We start from the raw sequence: 12314 nt of genomic DNA, 5'->3' as shown, positions 1-12314 counted from the left end.
CACTGGAGCCTCTGATGGTGAGGTCAGGCTTGTGTGGCAGGTACCTGCCGTGTGCCACTCCAGGGTGGTGTCTGGCTGTGGCTGCTGATCCCACTCGGGAACAGGACACCTGGACAGGTGCAAGTGACTAGCAGGCTGAGACACAGGGCAAGTGGACACGGCTGAGACACAGGGCAAGCAGGCACGGCTTGGTACACTGGCAGGCGGGCACGGCTTGGAGACACAGGACAGGTGGGCACGGCTTGGAGACACAGGACAGGCGGGCACGGCTTGGAGACACAGGACAGGCGGGCACGGCTTGGAGACACAGGACAGGTGGGCACGGTGTAAGAAAGGACAGGTAGGGACCTGTTCACACAGCAGGTGCAGGTGTAGGCAGGAGGGAGTGGTGTATGTTGGAACAGGATTTGGACCAGTTCACACAGGAGGTGCAGGTACGGATATAGGCAGGAGTGGGGAGTAGGCGGAGCCGCAGGAGTGCAGAGTAGGCTGGGCTGCAAGGGAGCCGGGCAGGCAGAGCGGCTAGGGAGCAGAGCAGCAGAGCGGCTAGGGAGCCGAGCAGACAGGGCGGCTAGGGAGCCGTGCAGGCAGAGCGGCTAGAGAGCCGTGCAGGCAGAGTGGCTAGGGAGCCGAGCAGGCAGAGCGGAAAGGGAGCCGAGCAGGCAGAGCTGCAAGAGAGCAGATGCACAGACAGAGCTGCAATAGAGCAGATGCACTAACAGAGCTGCAAGGCTGCAGATGCACAGACAGAGCTGCAAGGGTGCAGATGCATAGACAGAGCTGCAAGGGTGCAGATGCACAGACAGAGATGCAAGGGTGCAGATGCACAGACAGGGAGGACACAAGGATAGACACAGCAGGGAAGGAAGCCACAGACAAGGAGAAAGGTAGACTAAGGGAGGACAGAGTACAGACAAGGTACTGGGACCAAGACTCAAGGGCCAGGATATTCAGCCTCCTGGCAGGCAGACAAAGAACACAAAGCAAGGCTAAGAGTATTCCTACAGAGAAGGAGATACACAGAACAGGGCCTGGCTTCCTCAGCAGCAAGACACTAACTGAGTATAGACATTGCACAGGCAATGTTTCAGTGGGTGTGGTGGAACTAAATAGTCAAGGGCTCTAGGTGATTGGTCAGGGATAGATTAGACAAGTGCACCCTGACTGCATAAGAACCAGAGAGTTCTGGCGCCGCTCCCCTATACACACATAGCCAGGAAACTTACAGAAGAGCAGAGGCACAGAGCACAGGGCTGGCAATAGACAGAATTCACAGCATGACCCGGAGCAGTGAGTAAGTTGATGTGCGAGGAATGGGAGGCCATGCAGTGATGCCAGCAGGGTTTTTACATATATGGGGCTCATTATTCTTAATGGCGCACTAGGTGGTGGCCATAATACTGTATGGAGTACTATACTGTCCGTTTTTTGAGCTATTGATGAATTTAAAATAGATAATATCAGTCATGTCATGTAAGCAGTGAAGTATTTGTCATTGTACTATACCTATATTTCTGTGCCGTATCAGAGCATTATGAATTGTGGCATGTGTTAAAAGGGTGCACTGACACTCTTTGGCCCAGGGCATACGAAAACCTGGCACCAGCCCTACCCCCCACAACTTTAGCCAAATAACCCCCAGTTTTCAATGCGGAACTATTATTATAAAGTAAATTAAGGTTGACAAGCTTAAGTAATAAGAATTGATGTCGATGGCATTGAAATGGGCACTGTAGGTGTGTTTACTGTCCTCCACTCCCTGCCAACTTTGCTTCCCCATTGACTTGTATTGGGTTTCGGGTTTCAGTCAGACCCCGACTTTTCCCTATAGTCAGCCGATTTCGTTCGACCTGACTTTTAAGAAAGTCGGGTTTCATGAAACCCGACTCGACCCGAAAAAAGGCAAAGTCGCTCATCTCTAGAGTTGAGCAAAAAGATTTGCAGGACCCCGTCCATCAGCCATGTCTGTAGTCCATGACTACCGCACCAGTACACTGTGAATCTCTACCTATCTCCTGCCATCCCCAATACCTCTTCTGATTAGTAAGACCAATTTAACTTCGTAAATAAGACATGCCACCAATTACTTTGACCCAGACCTGCTAATTAGAAGAGTAGATAGGCATGCTAGCAGGTACAACAAGGTTCCCAGGGCTCTTGTCCAGCGTCCAGAGACTGCCAACTTGTCCACTGGAGTAGCAATCTGCAAATTTTTTTGCTTAATTTTAAACAGCAGCAATCGTAACAGAGCTGTTAACCAGTTAAATGCCGCTGTGAACCTGTGACGGCAGCATTTAAGGTGGTAAGTTTCACGCCATTTGGGGAACCTATCTACCCCTCACAACCAGATCATGGGGTGCCAATAAGTTGACATCACCCCTTTAAATTTATAAATATTAGAAAAATAACAGAAAATTTTCCAAAATTGCTACTATTCAGTTTCAGCCATCCTTACCCAACCCCACTTACAGAAAAATTAGATAAAAATCAAAATATTGTATGCTCCCCAAAATGGTATCAATAAAAACATCAAGTTTCCGTGAAAGAAAAACTAGCCCTCACACAACTGCACTGATGGAAAACTTTAATGAAAACTTAGTTTGGTATCATCGTAATCACACTGATCTGGAGAATCATATTGCCAGGTCATTTCTGCCCTATAATGAACACAGTAAAAAGAAAATCTCAAAAACAAAGGGGGAATTGAATTTTCTTTGGTAGTTTAATGCGCTCTTTTTTTTTTTTACCCGTACTGTATGGTAAAATGAATAGTGTCATCCCAAACTACTTTTCGTCCTGCAATAAACAAACCCTCGAATGGCTATATAGATGAAAAAAAATTAAGTCACTTGGAAAAAAGGAAAGGAAAAAATGAAAATATAAGATCGAAAAATGTTAGCAGCAGGAAGGGGCTAAATGAAAGGTGACACCATACTATATATGTAATTGACTTAAGTGCATTTTTTAACAGTGTTTAGCCCCATCATGACCAATTAATTTTCCATTATTTTATTTTTTCCTCCTCTTTTTCCAAGAGCCACAGCTTTCTTAATTTACATCCACATAACCGTATGAGGCCTTGTTTTTTTGCGAGATGAGTTGTAATTTTGAATACGGTAGATTTGTAAAAAAAAAACAAAAAAAATAAATTCTTTCTTTTGTTGCCTTTTTACGAGATCCCGTAACATTTTTAATTTTGAGTGTATGGAGCTGTGAGGGCTTATTTTTGCCCCTGAGATGACCTTTATACTGATACCATTTTGGGGTAGATACAAAGTTTTGATCAATTCTCAATGCATTCTATTGCAATGTTGCGGCAGGCAAAAAAAACATAATTTCAGTGTTACTATTTTTGTCTCATTACGTAGGTTACCGATCAAATTAATTTATTTTATATTTTAATAGTTTGGACTTTTACGAAAGCAGCGATACCAAGTATATGTATTTTTTAATTTTTTAATTGATTTATTTTTAATGGGGCAAAAGGTATGGAGGTTGATTTGTATTTTTTTTCATATTTGTACTATACATATCAGTGCAACAGCACTGAGCTCTGCTCCACGTGCAGCTGTTAGAGGCAATTGATGGCTGAATAATTCAGCCATCATCAGCCCAGAAAGATGTGGGCTCGGCTTGCGAGCATCAAAGTCACGGACAAGGCATATGACGTAACTGTTCGTCATGTTTCGTGAAGGTGATAAATGACAAACTTTTTGTGATGCTATTAACAATTGTTTTCTAATACGAAATACCTCTTTAAGGAACAAGAATGCTGGGCCATTTAGGAAAATGTAAATTTATAACAAAATATTTGTTCTACTTTTTTTAATGTGTTTATCACCAGTAATCACGGAATTATGTAGAATGTACAACAAAACGAAGCATATTTGACATTTGTTCAGCCACTCCTGGGTATAGGGCAGGCATTAACACATCAGTATCTGATACAATGACAGTAAATGATGGCGGTACATATAATCCTGTACTTGTTTCATCAATAAACAGAGGTCCAATGAAATATAAAACCGGTCCGAATGGTGTTTTCACTTTCCAGAATGAGCGAAAAGTGTCCCAGACCACAAAATATAATTCATTAAATGAATTAAAAGCCCATATTTGGAATCCATAATCCCCTTTTTGTAATCCTAGGGTCCGCGGGGAAATATCTGATGAATATGCGTGAATAATTCTCTCCCATATCAACATTATTGGCCAACATGCCTCATCAAAAGACGCCATCTCCATATTGATAACTGACATCTTCTTTCTGGAATGTCTTGAAGTACAGAATCAAAATGCTAAACTGGTATAGATAAAATGTTTCTGGAATAGAAAAGAAAATTCATAATTAATGAATAGATCGCTCAGTTAGCATTAATTTGGTACTTAAAGGGAACCTGTCAGCAGGATTGTGCTGAGTAACCTACAGGCAGTATCAAGTCAGCGCCGTTATACTGATTACAATGATACCTTGGGTGATTAAGTCCGTCTTGTGGTTGTTGTTTAATCTTTATTTTCAGTTTTGAGTTATTGATATGATGATGAGGATAAAAGCAAAGAATTGCACCATTTTATTTTTACGGGCAACATCAAATTTGAAGTTACTTTGAGGAGTCTATATGATAGAAAATACCCAAAAGTGACACCATTCTAAAAACTGCACCCCTCAAGGTGCTCAAAACCACATTCAAGAAGTTTATTAACTCTTCAGGTGTTGCACAGGAATTTTTCGAATGTTTAAAAAAAAAATGAACATTTAACTTTTTTTCACAAATAAATTACTTCAGGTCCAATTTTTTTATTGTACCAAGGGTAACAGGAGAAATTGGATGCAAAAGTTATTGTGCAATTTGTCCTGAGTACGCCAATACCTGATTTGTGGGGGGGGAACCACTGTTTCGGCACATGGCAGAGCTTAGAAGGGAAGGAGCGCCGTTTGACTATTTCAATGCAAAATTGGCTGGAATTCAGATTGGACGCCATGTCACGTTTGGAGAGCCCCTGATGTGCCTAAACTGTAGAAACCCCCCACAAGTGACCCCATTTTGGAAACTAGGGATCAATATGGGATATTGATAGTTCTGCTTCACGTCACTTGTCTTATCTATTGCATTTTTTCTAGGCTGTATTGTGCATAAATATGTGACTTCAGATTTTGTATTAGTCTAGCCTGATGAAGGGACCTGAGTAGTCTCGAAAGCTTGCAATGTGTTACCATCTTTTCAGTTAGCCATTAAAAGGTATCAACTACTGAGGACTCTCAATCCTGAATATTTTTCCCGTAAAAACACTAACTCTTTCTGAGCAGCCGCGGCTCCAGCGGGATCCATGGCCTGATGATGCTGTTACGGTGTGGGAAAACGGAGGTACCTGGAAGTGGACCCTCTGGGTCACGGCTCCAGAGCCCCCGAGGGCGAGCTGACCCAGGTGGAACCACCCCCTATACAGGGAGCGTTAGGGGCAGGCCCACGAGGGATGGAACCGCAAGAGCCGAAGCCAAAGGGGCAACCAGGGCTAGAAATAAGAGAGTCAGTGGCGAGGAAATATGGAGCCCAGATGTACGGAGGACTTCAGGAACCAAGGAAAAATAGAGGCAAGCGGGTCCGGAGGCACTGGAGGCTGACGGAGGTGGGTGGCTGCAGGCGAGAGAGGAACATGAGCACAGTACGGACAAAACACAGAGCGACCAGACAGATAGCACAGGATGACGGACCAGAGAGGCAGATAGGACAAGGCTGAGACACAGGGCTAGGCAGGAGGAGGACACGGAGCAGAGGGGCTACCGGAGGCAATGCAGACGGACAGAAGGAACGCACAGAGGATACAGGGGCCTGAGGATGGCGGAAACGCTAACACAGGGATAGCGTCACTGCATAAGATAATCAGGCGTCTTACCTGACAAGATGCCTTGCTGAAATAGCCGGTGGGCACCGCCATGTTGGGGGTGGAGCCACTACGTCACTGCTCTCAGAGGTCCGAGCACCAAGAGGGAAGACAGGTGCAGGCGCGCAGGCCCGACGACGGGGAGCCCGGATGTCTGGAGCGAGGACGCGACGTTGAGCAGGAGCGCGCCGGGAGGCACACAGAGGAGCAGCGGGACCGCGCTGGTAAGTATGACAGGCGGGGAGCGTGACAGTACTCCTCCTTCTAGACCTGTCCTCTGCCTTCGACAGTTGAACACTGCCTCCTACTACAGATCCTCTCTTACTTTGGCATCAAAGAAATTGCCCTATCCTGGATCTCTGTTATGAATGAGTCACCGAAGGAGGAAAAAACAAAAATACAAGCTAAGTCCAGAAAACCGGAGAGGTTGGTAGCTATCGGATTGCAGACCCCTGATCCTATCCACAACAACTAACAGTAGCCATGGGGGGTTCCTACGATGCCCTAGACCCCTCGAACACAGCCGGAGAACTAAATATGCCTAAAGAAAGAAAGGGGAAATCTAAACTGCCCCAGAGCAGACCCCAAAGCAATAGGCAGCCCCCAACATATAATGATGGTGAAGCTAGATGAAAACACTAACACAGATAGAAAGATAGGTTGAGCAAACGATGGGGCCCAAGCTAACTAAAAAGGACAGGATATAAAAGCTGCTGTCTGCAATCCGTAAAAAACCCTACCAAAAAATGTCCCAACCGTCTGATACGAAAAACAGGCCCTGAAGTCGCTAGGACTTCAAAAGACTATATCAGCACTCAGGTAAATTCTGAAGACAGAGCAAAGAGACAAACTGATCAAAGACAAAAATGGAACTCAGCACACCCCCGACCGGGGATGGCTGAACTCCAAAAAACAAGGTAAACAAAACAAAACTAATAAGTTCAATAGATCTTTGGGAAGCAGGAATCAGACTGGTCTCCAAGAATCCAGCAGAGAAATCACCAGCGACTCAGAAGGGCGTCGGCTGCCTTATATCCAGTCAGAATTTCCTGTTACCCAGTCATCATCTACCAGATCAGGTGTTTGGTAATCAGCCTCACTACCTTCCTTCACCAGAAGAGGGAGTTCATCAGACATCGACGGTGAAGAGGAAAATGAACTCACAACAGATCTCCTCAAACCTCTCCAACCGCACATTCAGCGTCTCCCACTCCCACACTACCTCCTCATCCCACCCTCTCTCTGTTGGGAGTCCCCCAAGGCTCTGTTCCAGGACCCCTACTCTTCTCAATCTATATAATTGGCCTGTGGAAACTCATAAAGTCCCACGGATTCCAGTACCATCTTTATGCCGATGACACTCAGATCTACCTCTCTGGCCCAGACGTCACATTTCTGCTGTGCAGAATCCTGAAGTGTCTATCAATCATAGCCTCCTTCTTCTCCTCCCGCTTCCTCAAACTGAATGTGGACAAATCTGAACTGATTATCTTTCCCCTGTTTAGAGTTCATTTTCTGGGCCACCAGTTGTGAGTTCTCCTTCCAGACTCCTTCTGGTGGTAACAGGAGGTAATGAGGCTGATTTAATCAGTAGAAGTCTGCCACCTGATAATGAGGATGACAATTGGACCTCAGGAATCTTAGACTGGATTTAAGACAGCCGACACCCTAGTCTGGTGCTGGTGATTGCTTCTGGCTTTTCAGGTCTTGGTTTTCAGCTCTGTTTCAGTCTTCTCGAGCTAAGTGTTTTTGCTAATGTTCACACTTGATTTTATTGGTCTATTCAGTTTTTTGTGTGTTCAGCCAGCTGTGCTGAATTTCAATTCTTATTTATCTGTATTTGCCAATTTGCTTTTTAGTCCCTTATTAGATTGGCCTCTTTTTGCTCTGTCTCAGAATATTTCAGAGTGCTGATATAGTGGGAGAAGTCTAGTGACTTCAGGGTTAATTTTGTTATCAGAAGTGTTGGACATTATTTTGGTAGGGTTTTTGGCAGATTGCAGACAGTGTGTTCCTTTTCCTATCCTTTCTAGCTAGTTTGGGCCCATCGTTTGCTCAGCCTATTTTCCTGCCTGTGTTTGTTTTTTCATCTTGTTTCACCGTCAATACATGTGTGGGAGCTGTCTATTCCTTTGGGGACTGCTCTTTGGCAGTTAATTTTCCCCTTTTCTTGCTTTAGGCTTATTTAGTCCTCTGGCGGTGACGAGGCGTCTAGATTCATCGTAGGCACGCTCCACTGCTACTGCTAGTTGTGTGGTTAAGATCAGGGATCTGCAATCTGCATAGTTACCAACCTCTCTGGTTTTCTGGGACTTAGCTTTTTGTTGTCCTCCTCGGTGACCCATTCATAACATTCCCCCATTTCAGGATCCTCCTTACCTGACCCATCTATAACAATTGACGACATCATACTTTCCCCTGTACCGGAGGGCCGCTGCCTCGGAGTAACCCTTGACTCTGCCCTGTCCTTCAAACTGCACATCCAAGCTCTCTCCACCTCCTGCCTCCTCCAGCTCAAAAATATTTCCAGAATCCGTCACTTCCTCAACCCTCACTCTACTAAAATGCTTGTGCATGCCCTCATCATTGTTGTGAGTTCATTTTTCCCTTCAACATTGAGGTCTGATGAACTCCCTCCTCTGGTGAATCAAGGTAGTGAGGCTGATTACCAAACACCTGGGCAGCTAGATGATGACTGGGTGGCTGGAATTGAGGACTGGATATAAGGCTGCTGACGCCCTTCTTCCTGGCTGGTGATTTTCCTGCTGGATTCTTGGAGACCAGTCTGATTCCTGCATCTCAAAGCTAAGTTTTTCTGCTCTTCTTTGTACTCTTCTGTTTTGTTTTTGTTTTGCCTTGTTTTTTTGGAGTTCTGCCATCCCCGGCCGGGGGTGAGCTGAACTCCATTTTTGTCTCTGATCTGTTGATATTTTGCTCTGTCTTCAGAATATACCTGAGTGCTGATATAGTCTTTTGAAGCCTAGCGACTTCAGGGCCTGTTTTTCCTATCAGTCGGTTGGCTCATTTTGATAGGGTTTTTGCGGATGGCAGACAGCAGCTTTCCTATCCTGTCCTATGTAGTTAGCTTGGGCCCCATCATTTGCTCAACCTATCTTTCTATCTGTGTTAGTGTTTTCATCTTGCTTCACTGTCATTATATGTTGGGGGCTGCCTATTGCTTTGGGGCCTGCTCTGGGGCAGTTTAGTTTTTCCCCTTTCTGTCTTTAGGCTATATAGTTCTCCGGCTGTGATCGAGGGGTCTAGGGCACCGTAGTAACCCCCCACGGCTACTGCTAGTTGTTGTGGATAGGTTCAGGGGTCTGCAATCCGATAGCTGCCAACCTCTCTGGTTTTTCTGGACTTAGCTGGCATTTTGTTTTTTCCTCCTTCGGTGACTCATCATAACAGAATCACCAGCCATACCGCAGATCCTAGGGTACTCAATAGCAGGAGAGAATTGTAAAAAAAAAAAAAAAGGAAAAGTGTCAGAATTTTTTTTTTTTTGTGTGCATATTGTTTCCTCTATGTCTCTGAGGCCGTAGGGGGAATTTTTCTCTCAATGGAGATGAAGCAATTGTCTGATCGTGTGGAGCAGCTCGTTGCTGAAGTGCGGGCAATTTCCGCCTATCTTGCTCATTCACATGCTGCTGAACCAAAGATTCCTACTCCTGATGTATTTTTGGGGGATCGGTCTAAAATCTTGAATTTCAAGAATAATTGTAAATTATTTTTTGCCTTGAAGCCTAACTCGTCGGGGAACTCCGCGCAGCAGGTTAAAATTGTCATCTCTTTGCCGCGCGGCGATCCCCAGGATTGGGCGTTTTCTTTGAAACCTGATGATCCTATTCTGAATAATGTGAACGCATTTTTTCAAGCCTTGGGGTTGTTGTATGATGAACCTAATGCTATTGATCAGGCTGAAAAGACCCTGTTGGCATTAAGCCAGGGTCGGGATTCTGCAGAGTTGTACTGTCAAAAATTCCGAAAGTGGGCGGTCCTTACTACCTGGAATGATGGTGCCTTGGCAACCCTCTTTCGGAAGGGTTTGTCAGAAACTGTAAAAGATACTATGGTGGGATTTCCTGTTCCCTCTGGTCTTGACGATTCTATGTCATTAGCCATTCAGGTGGATCGGCGTTTACGTGAACGCAAAACTACACGAGACATGTTACAACCTGTTGAACAAATGTCTGAGCCTATGCAATGTGATAGAGTTTTGTCTAGGGCGCAATGTCAGGAGTTCAGAAGGCGTAATAAGCTGTGTTTTTTTTGTGGAGATGCCTCGCATATTATTTCTGTCTGCCCTAAACGAGAGAAACGTTGTGCACACACGTTTTCTGTGGGTGGTGTTCAACCTAAGTTTCTTCTGGCAATTACTCTGATCTGCTCCCTGTCCACATTTTCCGCCAAGGCTTTTGTGGATTCAGGAGCAGCTCTGAACCTGATGGACTTGGATTTTGCTAAACGTTGTGGATTTCCTATGACACCTCTGCGGACGCCTATCCCTTTGAGGGGTATTGATGCTACTCCTTTGGCGAAGAATAAACCTCAGTTTTGGACCCAGGTGGTAATGCGGGTCGCCCCAGACCATCAAGAAAATTGCAGATTTTTGGTGTTGCATAATTTGCATGATACCATTGTTCTGGGGTTTCCCTGGTTGCAAATCCATAATCCAGTTCTGGATTGGAAATCTTTGTCTGTGGTGAGTTGGGGTTGTCGGTGTGCCCTTAGTGATGCTCCTGTTTTCTCCACCTCTCCCCAGATGTTCCTGACTATTTGGCTGACTTTTATGATGTATTTAGTGAGAATGAGTCTGCGTCTTTGCCTCCTCATAGGAGTTATGACTGTGCAATTGAGCTGAACCCGGGGTGTAAATTCCCCAAGGGTCGGCTTTTCAATTTATCTGTACCCGAGCACGAGGCTATGCGATCTTATATTAAGGAGGCATTGGAGAAGGGTCATATTAGTCCATCCTCTTCACCCTTAGGTGCTGGGTTTTTTTTCGTGGCTAAAAAGGATGGTTCATTAAGGCCTTGTATTGACTATCGTGCCCTCAACAAAATTACTGTTAAATATCAGTATCCGTTACCCCTGATTTCTGATCTATTCTCCAGAGTTAAAGGTGCTTGCTGGTTTACCAAGCTTGACCTCAGGGGGCGTATAATCTTATTCGCATTAAGCATGGGGATGAATGGAAGACGGCGTTTAATACTCCGGAGGGACATTTTGAGTACCTGGTGATGGCTTTTGGGCTCACTAATGCCCCTTCTGTCTTCCAGTGCTTCATGAACGATATATTCTGGGACTTTGTGGATAAATTTTTGATTATCTATCTGGATGATATTTTGATCTTCTCCAAGAATTGGGACTCTCATGTGGAACATGTTCGGACTGTGTTCCGGATTTTGAGGGAGAATTCCCTGTATGTCAAGGGATCGAAATGCCTTTTTGGGGTACAGAGGATTTCATTTTTGGGATTTATTTTGTCTCCGTCAACTATTGAAATGGACCCGGCCAAGGTACAGGCCATTTATGATTGGGTTCAGCCCACTTCTTTGAAGGCCATCCAGAAGTTTTTGGGTTTTGCTAATTTTTATCGGAAATTTATAGCTAATTTTTCTGGTATTGCCAAGCCATTGACGGATTTGACTAGGAAGGGTGCTGATGTGCTGAATTGGTCTCCGGAGGCTGTTTCTTCCTTTCAGGAGCTGAAGCGAAGATTCACTTCTGCTCCGGTTTTGCGGCAACCTGATGTCTCACTCCCGTTTCAGGTGGAGGTGGACGCTTCTCAGATTGGTGCAGGAGCGGTGTTGTCCCAAAAAGATCCTGTGACATCTAAAATGAATCCTTGTGCTTTCCTTTCCAGAAAGTTCTCCCCATCCGAACGTAACTATGATGTGGGGAATCGGGAACTGTTGGCCATGAAATGGGCATTTGAGGAGTGGAGACATTGGTTGGAGGGAGCCAAACACCAAGTCGTGGTCCTTACTGACCACAAGAATTTGATTTACCTGGAGTCGGCCAAGCGCTTGAATCCTAGACAGGCTAGGTGGGCCTTGTTTTTCACACGTTTTGATTTTGTGGTCTCTTTTCTTCCGGGCACTAAGAATGTCAAAGCAGATGCCCTCTCTAGGAGTTTCCTTGCTGATTCTCCTGTTGTGACTAAGCCTGCTACCATCTTAGGCGAGGGGGTAGTTCTTTCTGCCATCTCGCCCGATTTGAGACGTGCTCTGGAAGAGTTTCAGGAGGACAAACCTGAGCGTTGTCCCAGTGGAAAGTTGTATGTTCCTGACCAGTGGAGGAAGAGAGTGATGTCTGAAGTTCATTGCTCTGCATTGGCTGGTCATCCAGGTATTTTTGGTACTAGAGATCTGGTGAGTCGGTCTTTTTGGTGGCCCGCCTTGTCTCATGATGTCAGGAATTTTGTGCAG

At 45.2% G+C, this 12314-nt stretch overlaps 1 long non-coding RNA gene across 1 annotated transcript in view; it reads right to left on the bottom strand.

Moving 5' to 3' along the window:
• Positions 1 to 2593: 2593 nt before the first annotated feature.
• The window catches only part of LOC141056731 (uncharacterized), a 33232-nt gene continuing 23511 nt past the window's right edge, over positions 2594 to 12314 (bottom strand). Inside the window, exon 3 of the long non-coding RNA XR_012221913.1 lies at positions 2594 to 4323. This is a non-coding gene — a long non-coding RNA (uncharacterized lncRNA). The remainder of the gene's footprint in view (positions 4324 to 12314) is intronic.

The sequence above is a fragment of the Dendrobates tinctorius genome, unplaced genomic scaffold (genome assembly GCF_039654945.1).
Source record: "Dendrobates tinctorius isolate UK_male_01 unplaced genomic scaffold, ASM3965494v1 ptg000199l, whole genome shotgun sequence".
NCBI classification, from domain to species: Eukaryota; Metazoa; Chordata; class Amphibia; order Anura; family Dendrobatidae; genus Dendrobates; species Dendrobates tinctorius.
This window is presented reverse-complemented; position numbering and strand designations above follow the sequence as displayed.